The 17,460-nt window shown below is 55.0% G+C and overlaps 1 long non-coding RNA gene across 1 annotated transcript in view; it reads left to right on the top strand.

Annotated features, from left to right (window-relative positions):
* Positions 1–16,961, top strand: part of LOC145527683 (uncharacterized) — a 154,885-nt gene extending 137,924 nt beyond the window's left edge. The window contains exon 11 of the long non-coding RNA XR_014069852.1: positions 14,751–16,961. This is a non-coding gene — a long non-coding RNA (uncharacterized LOC145527683). The remainder of the gene's footprint in view (positions 1–14,750) is intronic.
* Positions 16,962–17,460: the final 499 nt, after the last annotated feature.

Here is a 17,460-nt window from a genome sequence, read left to right as displayed (position 1 = left end):
GCCGAGGCACGCAGCCCACCCCGATTCCTGCGGGGGCCTGACTTGGGAAGTGCCATCTGGTAGCTTTGAGACTCACCAAACCAAATTGCACGGGAGAGAGGAAGGACGCCTTCCTTCATCCACCCCCCACCCCCGCCGGATTCCCACATACCCTGACCCCTTTCTCTTGATTTCGGAGCCATTTCCGGAGTCCCGCTCATATGACCTCATTCGAAGTGCACTGTGGACGAGCTCCCATCTGCAGCTGCTACCACAGCAGCCAAGGGCTCTAGCTCCTGAGTACCTCCCTTCCTTTGGAACTTGGGGGCCCTCTACTCCCCACTTGCACACCACAGACCTTTGCTGAGGATTGTGGGGACCCTCACTCAGTTTGCAGCACGTTGTAGCCATCCCTGTCGTCTCAATACCTCCCTTGAAACTGAGCTTGTGAGCTCCTTTGGAGCAGCGTGGCCCACCTGGCTGCAACGGAAGAGACACAGCTGACAGTGAAACAACAGCTTAGATCTGAGAGCCGGAAAGCTCTGTCAAAAGGGACCTCCCTCTTCACACCGTAGAGGCTGTAGGAGCCGCCAGGCTTTCAGAACCAGTGCTGGGGCCAAAATGACTCCACAGCTGTTTTCCTTCCTGGGGAGGGTTCTGGCTCGAGTGGGAATGGCTCAAGTCTCCTAAGGTTCTGAAAGCCCACTGTGTGCAGATTCACGGTACACAGAGAGGAGAAGGTGGAGTCCTGCCCTGGAGGTGGTCACAACTCACGGATGAGCCAGGCAGGCAGGCAGGCAGGGCATGAGAACACCTGAGCTGCCTTCATGAGTGAATGGTGTGGGGGCAGAGGAAGAGAAGCCGGTCTGCTCCCTCGTGTGGTGCCCAGGGCAGGTTGTCCCCAGAGGAAACCCTTACGACGGCGAGGACTATCACTGCTGTTTCCCAAGGGGTTCCGTCGGTGCGTGTCTTGCCCGGAGCGCTCAGGCCGTCTCTCAAGTACACTGGCCATGGGCATTGCCTCTCCTTGGAACTTCCCATGTGTTTCTCTTTTTTATGAAACAGTGATTTTCTAGAGGGGTTCTGGGCCACAAGGATGTTGTGTCATTTTCAAGCCTTCTGTCATGAAGAACGCTTTCCTGGGCGTTGGGGTGGTTTGTTGTTCCAGCTCCCTTTCTTGGCTTCTTTTGGGAGCTGGTGCAACAAGACGAGCTCAGCCTCTGCCTTCTGGCTGAGATGTCACCCTTCAAACATCAATGCCTGCCTGGAGATAATGATGGCAGTTGCCAAAAGGGCTTCGTTTGGCACATGGTATCTTGAAAGGACGTACACCGTCCTTTCAGCTATCAAAGGCTAGTTCAAATGACATAAAAATGAGAACTCTCCAATGGAGTCTTACAGTAGGTGGAGAGTCCGAAAAACACTCCTTCAGTCATTTCACTGAGAGTCATTGATTGGGGACACCAAGAATATAGGAAGGAACGCACAAAGAAAAGATGAAATTGTGTTCAGGATCGGGGGAAGGGATGAACAGGGCGTGCTTGCCTTGAATCCAGGCTTTGTTGGGGGGTGGGGCATAAAGATCAAACGGGTCTGAAACTACAAAGTGGTGATGGTACCACAGTATCACCAGAGTTACACAACAGTGTTCCCAAATTGCAACAATGATGAAAAAGTTTACTAATCCCAACTTAACCAACAAAAATCCAGGAAACCATACAAAAAAGTAAACATCACCAGAAAGGTGGAAACAAACCAAATGCAAAGCAGTTCAGGGGAAAGGAACTCCACGTCCCCTGGGGGCAGACCGAGTTGCCGGCGTCCACGGTGAGCAGACAGGGATGGAGGCTGCAGAGCCGACCGCTCCCCTGGACGTGGTGTTTCCGGCAAGGGCTCTGGGTCTCTGTCCAGAGCGGGGGCTCGTTCTCCCTGCAGGGCTGGGTGAGTGACCGTGGGCGTCTGGGTGTTGCGCGGCAGCCAGGGCAGGCTCTCCCTGCCGAGGCGGTGACTCCTCCTCTGCCTCGGGTTCTCCTGCCAGAGCCCGAGCAGGTACAGGTGCACGTGGAGGTGGAGGTTCTGGCTGAGGGGGTGGGACATCAGTGCCTGGGACTGGGGGTCCTGCAGGCAGGGAGATCCGATCTGCCCGGTGTGCTGGCCAGTACCCAGCTGGCCTGGTGTCTCTGCGAGGGCAAGTCTCGCTTCTCCATCTGCCCTCGGTGGATCCCTGGGTCCTGCACCTGGAGCCACCACCTGTGTGGGGACAGGTCTGGGAAGTGGAGCCTGGTTCCAGTTGGAGGCCAGTGCTAGAGCTGGGGGAGAAGCAAAGTTTGCCCACAGGCCAGCCTTGGCATGTGCGTATCCCGGGAAAGAAAGCTTCCAAGAGATTCCCAAAGAATACCCGGCGTCGGATGTCTTTTGGGACTGAAGTGTGCAAGATGGGGGGCGGGGGGTGTGAGGCCAGCGCTTGCTGCAGGCCCAGCAGCAGCTTTCGGGGACTCGCCCCTGTGTAGCTCAGCACCCCCTCCCCACACACTCCCGTGCACCAGCCCCAGCGTCCTCACCTCTGTGCTCTGGCGTGCTGGGCTCCAGGTCCTCCTGCTGCCTCAGAGGCCGGGGTTCTCGGGACTCTGGGTCGGAGCCGGGTGTGCTGAGCTCCGTGGCAGCCTCAGACTGGGCCGCCGGCTGTATCCTGGGCGGTGTCTCGGCAGCAGGCCTTCCCCGCCTCCGCTTCTCCCCCGTTGGGGCTGATGCCTCCGTGTGCACGCTCACCTGGAGCCTGCACTGGGCCTCACGGGCGGGGGGGTGGTCCTCCGACCCCTCCCTCCGGGAGGTGGATGGGGTGTCCCCGTCCTCGGCCTCATCACGTGGGAAGCTCTGCAACGACAGTGACCGTCAGCCAGCCATGCTGGGAGTTTTCCGAGCTGGGCCTGGCCAGTGGAGCCGCTGCTTCTGCCTGCTCGAACTTCTCTTCCCAGAAGGCTCAGAGACGTGTGTCTGCTCAGATCCCCACCCGGGAGGAAAGAGACCCACCTGAGGGTGTGAGGTCAGCCTGGGCGGCCGCCGCTGCCCACACTCTCCCCATCCCGCCCAGCCTGCTCTCCCCTGGGGTGTGGACACAACTTGTCCGCAGGCTTCTGACCCCACATCCGCCTGGGCTTCCTTGAGGGAGACACACCCCGAGAAACCCGCATCCCCACACACAGGCAAAGGACCCGGTGTTTCCGGGTGGCATGGGAGAGGTGGCCTGGCCTGGCCTGGGGCTCCCCGTGTTACCTTTCTGTTTCTCCGGGCAAAGGGCCAGAGGCCTCTCGGGGGTGCCCTGAGCCAACGTCGACAGGGTGCCCGCGCACACTGCCTGTGAGCACTCCTGAGGCCCCAGCCTCTGGGCAGGGGCAAACAACAGAACATCTTGGCAGCAAGTGATCTGGCTGGGGGCTCCTCTCCGCTCTGGAGGCCTGGATACCGGGTCGTGGGTTCTGTTGTGTTCTGTTGCCGGCAGGTGACATCATCTCCTGGGGTTCGTGCTGAGGTCCCTTCCCCAAAACTTCCCAAGGGAATCTCTGGGTTTCTCACTGCTCGACCACCCCCCTTAGGCCATGCGCAGGCACAGTGACACCCACACAGCCCAGCCCACAGCCCTGGGGAGGCCTGTGTGCAGCCAGGGCCTGAGCTCCGACGACCCGGCTGCTCTCAGACCAGGCTCCTTCTTCTCATAAGTGGTGTGGCCCTGGACAAGCATATGCCCCTCAGCGTTGCCCCAGTCTCTCCAACTGCAGAGTGGGGGTCATTCTCCCATCTGCTTCCTAGGCCTGTCGGCCTACGAGCAGCTCCATGCCTTTCCACCTGGGGCCGATATCACGTGGAGCTCGTGCGCTGAGACTTCAGAAAGAAAGATTCCATCCAGGGCTGACACAGCACAGAATGGGGCAGAACGAGGCCTGGATGCGCCGTGGTACCCAGGAAAAGGCACTCCCCCTCCTGACTGTTTTGAGACCCCGCATCCAAGTTGGAGGACCGAAAGGAAGACTCGAAGGTCTCCCTCTCTTATAGAAAAGAGTAGCCAACTTTCTGGTCCTCTGTTTCCATTGAGATTCTGTTCAAGTGTCCCAGCTCGGCTTCTGCGGGTGGCTGAGCTTCTACTGGCTCCCTGCGTTCTTGTCTTTTCCTCTCCAAACCTTCCGTCCTTTTCCCCCTTCTGGGGTGGAAGGGCGCTGTCATTGCTTCTACCTTCGAGACAGATTGAGGAAAAGTCTGGACCATCGACTCCTTTCCTCTCTTTGGTTGCGTGTCTCTCTCTGGCTGTGTCCCTCTCTTTTCCTTTCTCAATTCCGTCTGTGTCTTCCTCTTTCTCTCTCGTGTGTGGATGGATGGATGCTAGGGGTGCACATGTATATGATTGGATGAGGGTTATGTCTTAGGGATAGGTTAGAGGGAGAGAAAGGCTTTAGGTCGGAGTTGGTCATGGGGGAAGGGTCAAGGGTGGTGGTGGTGTTTCTTGGAATCTGAGTGCTGTGCATTCTTCGTCTCTTTCCATATGAACCCCTTCTCAGATACACCACTTACAAGGAGTCTCTCGTGTTCCGTTTCCTATCTTTTGCATTTGTGAATGCTTAGCTTCTCTGTTGTGAAGAGGTTCCATTGGATGGAAACCCATTGGTGTACTTCGTTTACCTCTTTCCCTTACTTGAAGAGACCCATTTCGACCTCCGCCCAGCAAATGGCAAGGAGACTCTGATGTTAAGGAGCCTTTGACCTACGCTTCTTTCTAGCTATCTCATGACATCAGTCTTTAGGGTGAGGTTTTTCCCCGATAATGAGGTGGTCTGAGATCAAAACCAATAGCGTTCTTCAGATGTAGCTGTCTGGTTTTCCCATGGACATTGATTGAAGAGGCTTTCTTGTTCCCATTTGGATATTCTCCCCTTCTGTGTCAGAGATGAGTTGACCATGGATGCTGGGGTTTGTTTCTGGACCCTCAACGTTATTCCATCGATCTGGATCTGTGTGTGTTGTTGTATTCCCAATAGCATACTGTCCTGCTGCTGCTGCTGCGGCTAAGTCACTTCAGTCGTGTCTGACTCTGCGCGACCCCATGGCCTGCAGTCTACCAGGCTCCTCCATCCAGGGAATTTTCCAGGCAAGAGTACTGGAGTGGGTCGCCATTGCCTTCTCCGATACTCTCCTGAGGATCCTAGTTTGGTCGTCTAATTTCCTTTCACACAACCTTGGATGTCCGTATCGGGGCTTTTTCGTCGGATTGTATTGACAATGTAGGCTCTTTTCTGTTTCCGTACCCCTTTTGCAATTCTTTGTTCGGTGCGAAAATGCATTGGCATTTTGGGAGGAATAGCATGGAAGCTGTGGATTGCCATGTGGGGCTGTGACATGATTTTCCCAGTAGGAATTCTTTCAAGCCCTGAGCACAGCTTCTCTTTCCAGTGATTGGTGTGGGCTTGATCTTCCTCCTTCCATCTCTCGCCGTTTTGTGAAAACAGGTCCATCCTTCCCTTCTGGGGTAGATGGACTCGTGGGTATCACTTCAGTGAATGGCATTGGCAGTGGGGGTGATAATTCCCTTCTCATTGGAAGACTTTGCTGTGAGTATTAGAAATGCAAGTGACTTCTCTTCCCCTTCCTCCCTGTCCATGTCTCAGAGCCACCGGGAAACAGAGGCCTCATCCACGGTCACACAGGCCTGAGGGGGTGCAACTAGACTGTTGTTTCTTCAGGCCCTCAGTGCTGGACATCATCCGGGATACTCTGTGTGTGTCTTCCTCCGTCTGGTGTCCCTTCAGACCGTTCCCTAGTTTTCACAGGCTTGTTGTGTTGGCGTTCTTTGTCTGTTTGGAGACACATCCTTGATAAGCTTTGTGTTTCCACTCATTCGTCTCGCGATGTATGACCTGTCTTTTGCTTTTGTCATGAGGTCTTTCCCACAGAAGATATCTTTGATTTTGCCAAGTCCACTGTATTCTCTGGGGTTTTTTTGTGGACTGCCTTTTAGTTTTGTGTGTGAAGACTCAAAGCACGTGTCCGGTTTCTGCTCATTGTTCTTCTAGATTTGTGACAAGTTTTCATGGAAAGTTTGTCTAGGGATAACTGGAAGTGAACTCGGTGTAAGGTGTCAAGTCTCCATCTCCATTCATGTCATCCCCTGCAGTTTCCAATTCCCTGTTCCTGAGTGGTTTTGGAGATCTTGTGGGAAGGTTGGTTGCATTGGAGTTTGCATTTCCACCTTGATTCGATTCACACTGTTCTGCCCTCAGGGACACTGTCAAGGGGGAGTGAGGAGCAGCCTGCACTTCCAGCAGTGACCACACGGTGGGGCGAGTGCTGCTCTCCCCTCTGGGAGCCCCAGGCCACAGGCATCCCAGTGAGGAGCCAGCTCTGTGCTCAGCTGAAAGGAGTTAGTCTCTCAGGAGCCTCGGAGCCCTTGCCTTTGGATCACCCAGGGTGGGCATTTACTGGGACAGAAAAAATTGCCCTGAATTCCATGGACGGAAGAGCCTGGCTGTGTAGAGTTGGTGAGTTGCCGTGAATCAGACACAACTGAGGACACAAAAATTCAATAGATTAAAACGCTTTTTGGGGGTGGGGGGGAGTGAAAGGGGGCGATGTGGGTTTTTTTGTCTTATATAATAGCCAAGGGAAATCTAGTTTAAACCTAAATTCACATAGATGGGAAAGGTATAGCTCTCCGTCACCCTATTCAAAAAAAAAAAACTACTAAACTTTTCTGAAAGTTTATTTAGTAGCTTCCTTGAGCAGTTTATTGTGGAGCATTTTTTTTTTTTTTCTGTGACATTGGCCTCATTAAAAAGTACGGTTTGCCTTTACTGGATAATTTTGTTCATTGGTTTCTTAGGGAACCTTGGTAATCTTTGAGTTTCCTGGGGAGTATGGTCACATGACCTGGCCCTGGCCAGTCGGTACGTTCCACCTCCCTGGCCACTGTGCTTGGCTCCGGGCTGGGGCAGTGCCCAATCGGGGCCCAGGGCCGGGCCTCACGTTGGAAGCCAGGGGAAGACGAGCTCTCGTCCTGCTGGGGTAGGGGAAGGGGTGGGGCCGGGGGAGGTCAGGCTCCAGCAGTGGGAGGGGCTTGAGGTCCGCCTGCGGCAGTTGGTGACGTTCCTGCTCCCCTCAGGGCAGAGCCGCCGGCCTGAGAATGAGGGCGCTGCTGAGCCCAGGGGCTGGGATGGCCCGTTGCTGCTGTGGTCCCAGAGCTCCACCCGAGACCTGAGGGAAGCCGTCTGCCCGTGAGTCCTCTCCCGCTTGTCTGTCAGCTTGTTTGAAGCATGCTGGGTTTTCTGCCCAGCTGGCTAAGGGGAGTCCCTGGAAATGCAAGGGTGTGGGTTTTGGCAGACTTCAGGGAAGACATGCCAGATGAGCCTGGGAGACTCCAGCTTAAGCTGGATTCAGGAGATATCTCTTCGGGCCAGCTAGTAATTGTAGGATAAGCCTAATGAGTCTTCACAGGATGAAGAGAGTAACGTGCCAAGGTAGCAATCGATGTCCTCATTCGAGAGGATGAAGCTGGTGCTCAGAGAAGGGGGGAACTTGGCCACAGCAAGGAGGTGTGCACCCAGACAGGACCCCCCAGATCCGGCCATTGGAGCTCAGGGAGGCCACTGGTATGGCTTGTCCCTGTGGCAGGGCCCGAGGCAGGCAGCCCACCCTGATTCCTGCGGGGGCCTGACTTGGGAAGTGCCATCTGGTAGCTTTGAGACTCACCAAACCAAATTGCACTGGAGAGAGGAGGGACACCTTCCTTCATCCACCCCCCACCCCCGCCGGATTCCCACATACCCTGACCCCTTTCTCTCGATTTCGGAGCCATTTCCAGAGTCCCGCTCATATGACCTCATTCGAAGTGCACTGTGGACGAGCTGCCATCTGCAGCTGCTACCACAGCAGCCAAGGGCTTTAGCTCCCGACTACCTCCCTTCCTTTGGAACTTGGGGGCCCTCTACTCCCCACTTGCACACCACAGACCTTTGCTGAGGATTGTGGGGACCCTCACTCAGTTTGCAGCACGTTGTAGCCATCCCTGTCCTCCCTTGAAACTCAGCTTGTGAGCTCCTTTGGAGCAGCGTGGCCCAGCTGGCTGCAACGGAAGAGACACAGCTGACAGTGAAACAACAGCTTAGATCTGAGAGCCGGAAAGCTCTGTCAAAAGGGACCTCCCTCTTCACACCGTAGAGGCTGTAGGAGCCGCCAGGCTTTCGGAACCAGTGCTGGGGCCAAAATGACTCCACAGCTGTTTTCCTTCCTGGGGAGGGTTCTGGCTCGAGTGGGAATGGCTCAAGTCTCCTAAGGTTCTGAAAGCCCACTGTGTGCAGATTCACGGTACACAGAGAGGAAAAGGTGGAGTCCTACCCTGGAGGTGGTCACAGCTCACGGATGAGCCAGGCAGGCAGGCAGGCAGGGCATGAGAACACCTGAGCTGCCTTCATGAGTGAATGGTGTGGGGGCAGAGGAAGAGAAGCCGGTCTGCTCCCTCGTGTGGTGCCCAGGGCAGGTTGTCCCCAGAGGAAACCCTTACGACGGTGAGGACTATCACTGCTGTTTCCCAAGGGGTTCCGTCGGTGCGTGTCTTCCCCGGAGCGGTCAGGCCGTCTCTCAAGTACACTGGCCATGGGCATTGCCTCTCCTTGGAACTTCCCATGTGTTTCTCTTTTTTATGGAACAGTGATTTTCTAGAGTGGTTCTGGGCCACAAGGATGTTGGGTCATTTTCTAGCCTTCTGTCATGAAGAACGCTTTCCTGGGCATGGGGGTGGTTTGTTGTTCCAGCTCCCTTTCTTGGCTTCTTTTGGGAGCTGGTGCAACAAGAGGAGCTCAGCCTCTGCCTTCTGGCTGAGATGTCACCCTTCAAACAGCAATGCCTGCCTGGAGATAATGATGGCAGTTGCCAAAAGGGCTTCGTTTGGCACATGGTATCTTGAAAGGACGTACACCGTCCTTTCAGCTATCAAAGGCTAGTTCAAATGACATAAAAATGAGAACTCTCCAATGGAGTCTTACAGTAGGTGGAGAGTCCGAAAAACACTCCTTCAGTCATTTCACTGAGAGTCATTGATTGGGGACACCAAGAATATAGGAAGGAATGCAGAAAGAAAAGATGAAATTGTGTTCAGGATCGGGGGGAGGGATGAACAGGGCGTGCTTGCCTTGAATCCAGGCTTTGTTGGGGGGTGGGGCATAAAGATGGAACGGGTCTGAAACTACAAAGTGGTGATGGTAACACAGTATCACCAGAGTTACACAACAGTGTTCCCAGATTGCAACAATGATGAAAAAGTTTACTAATCCCAACTTAACCAACAAAAATACAGGAAACCATACAAAAAATAAAACATCACCAGAAAGGTGGAAACAAACCACATGCAAAGCAGTTCAGGGGAAAGGAACTCCATGTCCCCTGGGGGCAGACCGAGTTGCCGGCATCCACGGTGAGCAGACAGGGATGGAGGCTGCAGAGCCGACCGCTCCCCTGGACGTGGTGTTTCCGGTAAGGGCTCTGGGTCTCTGTCCAGAGCGGGGGCTCTTTCTCCCTGCAGGGCTGGGTGAGTCATCGTGGGCGTCTGGGTGTTGCGCGGGAGCCAGGGCAGGCTCTCCCTGCCGAGGCGGTGACTCTTCCTCTGCCTCGGGTTCTCTTGCCAAAGCCCGAGCAGGTAGAGGTGCACGTGGAGGTGGAGGTTCTCGCTGAGGGGGTGGGACATCAGTGCCTGGGGCTGGGGGTCCTGCAGGCACGGAGATCCGATCTGCCCGGTGTGCTGGCCAGTACCCAGCTGGCCTGGTGTCTCTGCGAGGGCAAGTCTCGCTTCTCCATCTGCCCTCGGTGGATCCCTGGGTCCTGCACCTGGAGCCACCACCTGTGTGGGGACAGGTCTGGGAAGTGGAGCCTGGTTCCAGTTGGAGGCCAGTGCTAGAGCTGGGGGAGAAGCAAAGTTTGCCCACAGGCCAGCCTTCGCATGTGCGTACCCCGGGACAGAAACCTTCCAAGAGGTTCCCAAAGAATACCCAGCGTCAGATGTCTTTTGGGACTGAAGTGTGCAAGATGGGGGGCGGGGGGTGTGAGGCCAGCGCTTGCTGCAGGCCCAGCAGCAGCTTTCGAGGACTCGTCCCTGTGTAGCTCAGCACCCCTCCCCACACACTCCCGTGCACCAGCCCCAGCGTCCTCACCTCTGTGCTCTGGCGTGCTGGGCTCCAGGTCCTCCTGGTGCCGCAGAGGCCAGGGTTCTCTGGACTCTGGGTCAGAGCCGGGTGTGCTGAGCTCCGTGGAAGCCTCAGACTGGGCCGCCGGCTGTATCCTGGGAAGTGTCTCGGCAGCAGGCCTTCCCCACCTCCGCGTCTCCCCCGGTGGGGCTGATGCCTCCGTGGGCACGCTGACCTGGAGCCTGCACTGGGCCTCACGGGCGGGCGGGTGGTGCTCCGACCCCTCCCTCTGGGAGCTGGATGGGGTGTCCCCGTCCTCGGCCTCATCACGTGGGAAGCTCTGCAACGACAGTGACCGTCAGCCAGCCATGCTGGGAGTTTTCCGAGCTGGGCCTGGCCAGTGGAGCCGCTGCTTCTGCCTGCTCGAACTTCTCTTCCCAGAAGGGTCAGAGACGTGTGTCTGCTCAGATCCCCACCCGGGAGGAAAGAGACCCATCTGAGGGTGTGAGGTCAGCCTGGCCAGTCGGCGCTACCCACACTCTCCCCATCCCGCCCAGCCTGCTCTCCCCTGGGGTGTGGACACAACTTGTCCACAGGCTTCTGACCCCACATCCGCCTGGGCTTCCTTGAGGGAGACACAGCCCGAGAATCCCGCATCCCCACACACAGGCAAAGGACCCGGTGTTTCCGGGTGGCATGGGAGAGGTGGCCTGGTCCGGCCTGGGGCTCCCCGTGTTACCTTTCTGTTTCTCCGGGCAAAGGGCCAGAGGCCTCTCGGGGGTGTCCTGAGCCAACGTCGACAGGGTGCCCACGCACACTGCCTGTGAGCTCTCCTGAGGCCCCGGCCTCTGGGCAGGGGCAAACAGCAGAACATCTTGGCAGCAAGTGATCTGGCTGGGGGCTCCTCTCCGCTCTGGAGGCCTGGATACCCGGATTGCGGGTTCTGTTGGGTTCTGTTGCCGGCAGGTGACATCATTTCCTGGGGTTCGTGCTGAGGTCCCTTCCTCAAAACTTCCCAAGGGAATCTCTGGGTTTCTGACTGCTCGACCACCCCCCTTAGGCCATGTGCAGGCACAATGACACCCACACGGCCCAGCCCACAGCCCTGGGGAGGCCTGGGTTCAGCCAGGGCCTGAGCTCCGAGGACCATGCTGCTCTCAGACCAGGCTCCTTCTTCTCATAAGTGGTGTGGCCCTGGACAAGCATATGCCCCTCAGGGTTGCCCCAGTCTCTCCATCTGCAGAGTGGGGGTCATTCTCCCATCTGCTTCCTAGGTCTGTCGGCCTACGAGCAGCTCCATGCCTTTCCACCTGGGGCCGATATCACGTGGAGCTCGTGCGCTGAGACTTCAGAAAGAAAGATTCCATCCAGGGCTGACACAGCACAGAATGGGGCAGAACGAGGCCTGGATGCGCCGTGGAACCCAGGAAAAGGCAATCCCCCTCCTGACTGTTTTGAGACCCTGCATCCAAGTTGGAGGACCGAAAGGAAGACTCGAAGGTCTCCCTCTCTTATAGAAAAGAGTAGCCAACTTTCTGGTCCTCTGTTTCCATTGAGATTCTGTTCAAGTGTCCCAGCTCGGCTTCTGCGGGTGGCTGAGCTTCTAATGGCTCCCTGCGTTCTTGTCTTTTCCTCTGCAAACCTTCCGTCCTTTTCCCCCTTCTGGGGTGGAAGGGCGCTGTCATTGCTTCTACCTTCGAGACAGATTGAGGAAAAGTCTGGACCATCGACTCCTTTCCTCTCTTTGGTTCGGTGTCTCCCTCTGGCTGTGTCCCTCTCTTTTCCTTTCTCAATTCCGTCTGTGTCTTCCTCTTTCTCTCTCGTGTGTGGATGGATGGATGGATGCTAGGGATGCACATGTATATGATTAGATGAGGGTTATGTTTTAGGGATAGGTTAGAGGGTGAGAAAGGCTTTAGGTCAGAGTTGGTCATGGGGGAAGGGTCAAGGGTGGTGGTGGTGTTTCTTGGAATCTGAGTGCTGTGCATTCTTCGTCTCTTTCCATATGAACCCCTTCTCAGATACACCACTTGCAAGGAGTCTCTCGTGTTCCGTTTCCTATCTTTTGCATTTGTGAATGCTTAGCCTCTCTGTTGTGAAGAGGTTCCATTGGATGGAAACCCAGTGGTGTACTTCGTTTACCTCTTTCCCTTACTTGAAGAGACCCATTTCGACCTCCGCCCAGCAAATGGCAAGGAGACTCTGATGTTAAGGAGCCTTTGACCTACGCTTCTTTCTAGCTATCTCATGACATCAGTCTTTAGGGTGAGGTTTTTCCCCGATATTGAGGTGGTATGAGATCAAAACCAATAGCGTTCTTCAGATGTAGCTGTCTGGTTTTCCCATGGACATTGATTGAAGAGGCTTTCTTGTTCCCATTTGGATATTCTCCCCGTCTGTGTCAGAGATGAGTTGACCATGGATGCTGGGGTTTGTTTCTGGACCCTCAACTTTATTCCATCGATCTGGATCTGTGTGTGTTGTTGTATTCCCAATAGCATACTGTCCTGCTGCTGCTGCTGCGGCTAAGTCACTTCAGTCGTGTCTGACTCTGCATGACCCCATGGCCTGCAGCCTACCAGGCTCCTCCGTCCAGGACATTTTCCAGGCAAGAGTACTGGAGTGGGTCGCCATTGCCTTCTCCGATACTCTCCTGAGGATCCTAGTTTGGTCGTCTAATTTCCTTTCACACAACCTTGGATGTCCGTATCGGGGCTTTTTCGTCGGATTGTATTGACAATGTAGGCTCTTTTCTGTTTCCGTACCCCTTTTGCAATTCTTTGTTCGGTGCGAAAATGCATTGGCATTTTGGGAGGAATAGCATGGAAGCTGTGGATTGCCATGTGGGGCTGTGACATGATTTTCCCAGTAGGAATTCTTTCAAGCCCTGAGCACAGCTTCTCTTTCCAGTGATTGGTGTGGGCTTGATCTTCCTCCTTCCATCTCTCGCCGTTTTGTGAAAACAGGTCCATCCTTCCCTTCTGGGGTAGATGGACTCGTGGGTATCACTTCAGTGAATGGCATTGGCAGTGGGGGTGATAATTCCCTTCTCATTGGAAGACTTTGCTGTGAGTATTAGAAATGCAAGTGACTTCTCTTCCCCTTCCTCCCTGTCCATGTCTCAGAGCCACCGGGAAACAGAGGCCTCATCCACGGTCACACAGGCCTGAGGGGGTGCAACTAGACTGTTGTTTCTTCAGGCCCTCAGTGCTGGACATCATCCGGGATACTCTGTGTGTGTCTTCCTCCGTCTGGTGTCCCTTCAGACCGTTCCCTAGTTTTCACAGGCTTGTTGTGTTGGCGTTCTTTGTCTGTTTGGAGACACATCCTTGATAAGCTTTGTGTTTCCACTCATTCGTCTCGCGATGTATGACCTGTCTTTTGCTTTTGTCATGAGGTCTTTCCCACAGAAGATATCTTTGATTTTGCCAAGTCCACTGTATTCTCTGGGGTTTTTTTGTGGACTGCCTTTTAGTTTTGTGTGTGAAGACTCAAAGCACGTGTCCGGTTTCTGCTCATTGTTCTTCTAGATTTGTGACAAGTTTTCATGGAAAGTTTGTCTAGGGATAACTGGAAGTGAACTCGGTGTAAGGTGTCAAGTCTCCATCTCCATTCATGTCATCCCCTGCAGTTTCCAATTCCCTGTTCCTGAGTGGTTTTGAGATCTTGTGGGAAGGTTGGTTGCATTGGAGTTTGCATTTCCACCTTGATTCGATTCACACTGTTCTGCCCTCAGGGACACTGTCAAGGGGGAGTGAGGAGCAGCCTGCACTTCCAGCAGTGACCACACGGTGGGGCGAGTGCTGCTCTCCCCTCTGGGAGCCCCAGGCCACAGGCATCCCAGTGAGGAGCCAGCTCTGTGCTCAGCTGAAAGGAGTTAGTCTCTCAGGAGCCTCGGAGCCCTTGCCTTTGGATCACCCAGGGTGGGCATTTACTGGGACAGAAAAAATTGCCCTGAATTCCATGGACGGAAGAGCCTGGCTGTGTAGAGTTGGTGAGTTGCCGTGAATCAGACACAACTGAGGACACAAAAATTCAATAGATTAAAACGCTTTTTGGGGGTGGGGGGGAGTGAAAGGGGGCGATGTGGGTTTTTTTGTCTTATATAATAGCCAAGGGAAATCTAGTTTAAACCTAAATTCACATAGATGGGAAAGGTATAGCTCTCCGTCACCCTTTTCAAAAAAAAAAAACTACTAAACTTTTCTGAAAGTTTATTTAGTAGCTTCCTTGAGCAGTTTATTGTGGAGCATTTTTTTTTTTTTTCTGTGACATTGGCCTCATTAAAAAGTACGGTTTGCCTTTACTGGATAATTTTGTTCATTGGTTTCTTAGGGAACCTTGGTAATCTTTGAGTTTCCTGGGGAGTATGGTCACATGACCTGGCCCTGGCCAGTCGGTACGTTCCACCTCCCTGGCCACTGTGCTTGGCTCCGGGCTGGGGCAGTGCCCAATCGGGGCCCAGGGCCGGGCCTCACGTTGGAAGCCAGGGGAAGACGAGCTCTCGTCCTGCTGGGGTAGGGGAAGGGGTGGGGCCGGGGGAGGTCAGGCTCCAGCAGTGGGAGGGGCTTGAGGTCCGCCTGCGGCAGTTGGTGACGTTCCTGCTCCCCTCAGGGCAGAGCCGCTGGCCTGAGAATGAGGGCGCTGCTGAGCCCAGGGGCTGGGATGGCCCGTTGCTGCTGTGGTCCCAGAGCTCCACCCGAGACCTGAGGGAAGCCGTCTGCCCGTGAGTCCTCTCCCGCTTGTCTGTCAGCTTGTTTGAAGCATGCTGGGTTTTCTGCCCAGCTGGCTAAGGGGAGTCCCTGGAAATGCAAGGGTGTGGGTTTTGGCAGACTTCAGGGAAGACATGCCAGATGAGCCTGGGAGACTCCAGGTTAATCTGGATTCAGGAGATATCTCTTCGGGCCAGCTAGTAATTGTAGGATAAGCCTAATGAGTCTTCACAGGATGAAGAGAGTAACGTGCCAAGGTAGCAATCGATGTCCTCATTCGAGAGGATGAAGCTGGTGCTCAGAGAAGGGGGGAACTTGGCCACAGCAAGGAGGTGTGCACCCAGACAGGACCCCCCAGATCCGGCCATTGGAGCTCAGGGAGGCCACTGGTATGGCTTGTCCCTGTGGCAGGGCCCGAGGCAGGCAGCCCACCCTGATTCCTGCGGGGGCCTGACTTGGGAAGTGCCATCTGGTAGCTTTGAGACTCACCAAACCAAATTGCACTGGAGAGAGGAGGGACACCTTCCTTCATCCACCCCCCACCCCCGCCGGATTCCCACATACCCTGACCCCTTTCTCTCGATTTCGGAGCCATTTCCAGAGTCCCGCTCATATGACCTCATTCGAAGTGCACTGTGGACGAGCTGCCATCTGCAGCTGCTACCACAGCAGCCAAGGGCTTTAGCTCCCGACTACCTCCCTTCCTTTGGAACTTGGGGGCCCTCTACTCCCCACTTGCACACCACAGACCTTTGCTGAGGATTGTGGGGACCCTCACTCAGTTTGCAGCACGTTGTAGCCATCCCTGTCCTCCCTTGAAACTCAGCTTGTGAGCTCCTTTGGAGCAGCGTGGCCCAGCTGGCTGCAACGGAAGAGACACAGCTGACAGTGAAACAACAGCTTAGATCTGAGAGCCGGAAAGCTCTGTCAAAAGGGACCTCCCTCTTCACACCGTAGAGGCTGTAGGAGCCGCCAGGCTTTCGGAACCAGTGCTGGGGCCAAAATGACTCCACAGCTGTTTTCCTTCCTGGGGAGGGTTCTGGCTCGAGTGGGAATGGCTCAAGTCTCCTAAGGTTCTGAAAGCCCACTGTGTGCAGATTCACGGTACACAGAGAGGAAAAGGTGGAGTCCTACCCTGGAGGTGGTCACAGCTCACGGATGAGCCAGGCAGGCAGGCAGGCAGGGCATGAGAACACCTGAGCTGCCTTCATGAGTGAATGGTGTGGGGGCAGAGGAAGAGAAGCCGGTCTGCTCCCTCGTGTGGTGCCCAGGGCAGGTTGTCCCCAGAGGAAACCCTTACGACGGTGAGGACTATCACTGCTGTTTCCCAAGGGGTTCCGTCGGTGCGTGTCTTCCCCGGAGCGGTCAGGCCGTCTCTCAAGTACACTGGCCATGGGCATTGCCTCTCCTTGGAACTTCCCATGTGTTTCTCTTTTTTATGGAACAGTGATTTTCTAGAGTGGTTCTGGGCCACAAGGATGTTGGGTCATTTTCTAGCCTTCTGTCATGAAGAACGCTTTCCTGGGCATGGGGGTGGTTTGTTGTTCCAGCTCCCTTTCTTGGCTTCTTTTGGGAGCTGGTGCAACAAGAGGAGCTCAGCCTCTGCCTTCTGGCTGAGATGTCACCCTTCAAACAGCAATGCCTGCCTGGAGATAATGATGGCAGTTGCCAAAAGGGCTTCGTTTGGCACATGGTATCTTGAAAGGACGTACACCGTCCTTTCAGCTATCAAAGGCTAGTTCAAATGACATAAAAATGAGAACTCTCCAATGGAGTCTTACAGTAGGTGGAGAGTCCGAAAAACACTCCTTCAGTCATTTCACTGAGAGTCATTGATTGGGGACACCAAGAATATAGGAAGGAATGCAGAAAGAAAAGATGAAATTGTGTTCAGGATCGGGGGGAGGGATGAACAGGGCGTGCTTGCCTTGAATCCAGGCTTTGTTGGGGGGTGGGGCATAAAGATGGAACGGGTCTGAAACTACAAAGTGGTGATGGTAACACAGTATCACCAGAGTTACACAACAGTGTTCCCAGATTGCAACAATGATGAAAAAGTTTACTAATCCCAACTTAACCAACAAAAATACAGGAAACCATACAAAAAATAAAACATCACCAGAAAGGTGGAAACAAACCACATGCAAAGCAGTTCAGGGGAAAGGAACTCCATGTCCCCTGGGGGCAGACCGAGTTGCCGGCATCCACGGTGAGCAGACAGGGATGGAGGCTGCAGAGCCGACCGCTCCCCTGGACGTGGTGTTTCCGGTAAGGGCTCTGGGTCTCTGTCCAGAGCGGGGGCTCTTTCTCCCTGCAGGGCTGGGTGAGTCATCGTGGGCGTCTGGGTGTTGCGCGGGAGCCAGGGCAGGCTCTCCCTGCCGAGGCGGTGACTCTTCCTCTGCCTCGGGTTCTCTTGCCAAAGCCCGAGCAGGTAGAGGTGCACGTGGAGGTGGAGGTTCTCGCTGAGGGGGTGGGACATCAGTGCCTGGGGCTGGGGGTCCTGCAGGCACGGAGATCCGATCTGCCCGGTGTGCTGGCCAGTACCCAGCTGGCCTGGTGTCTCTGCGAGGGCAAGTCTCGCTTCTCCATCTGCCCTCGGTGGATCCCTGGGT

Source organism: Giraffa tippelskirchi, chromosome 11, assembly GCF_054371585.1.
Source record: "Giraffa tippelskirchi isolate mGirTip1 chromosome 11, T2T-mGirTip1v1.2.pri, whole genome shotgun sequence".
NCBI classification, from domain to species: Eukaryota; Metazoa; Chordata; class Mammalia; order Artiodactyla; family Giraffidae; genus Giraffa; species Giraffa tippelskirchi.
This window is presented reverse-complemented; position numbering and strand designations above follow the sequence as displayed.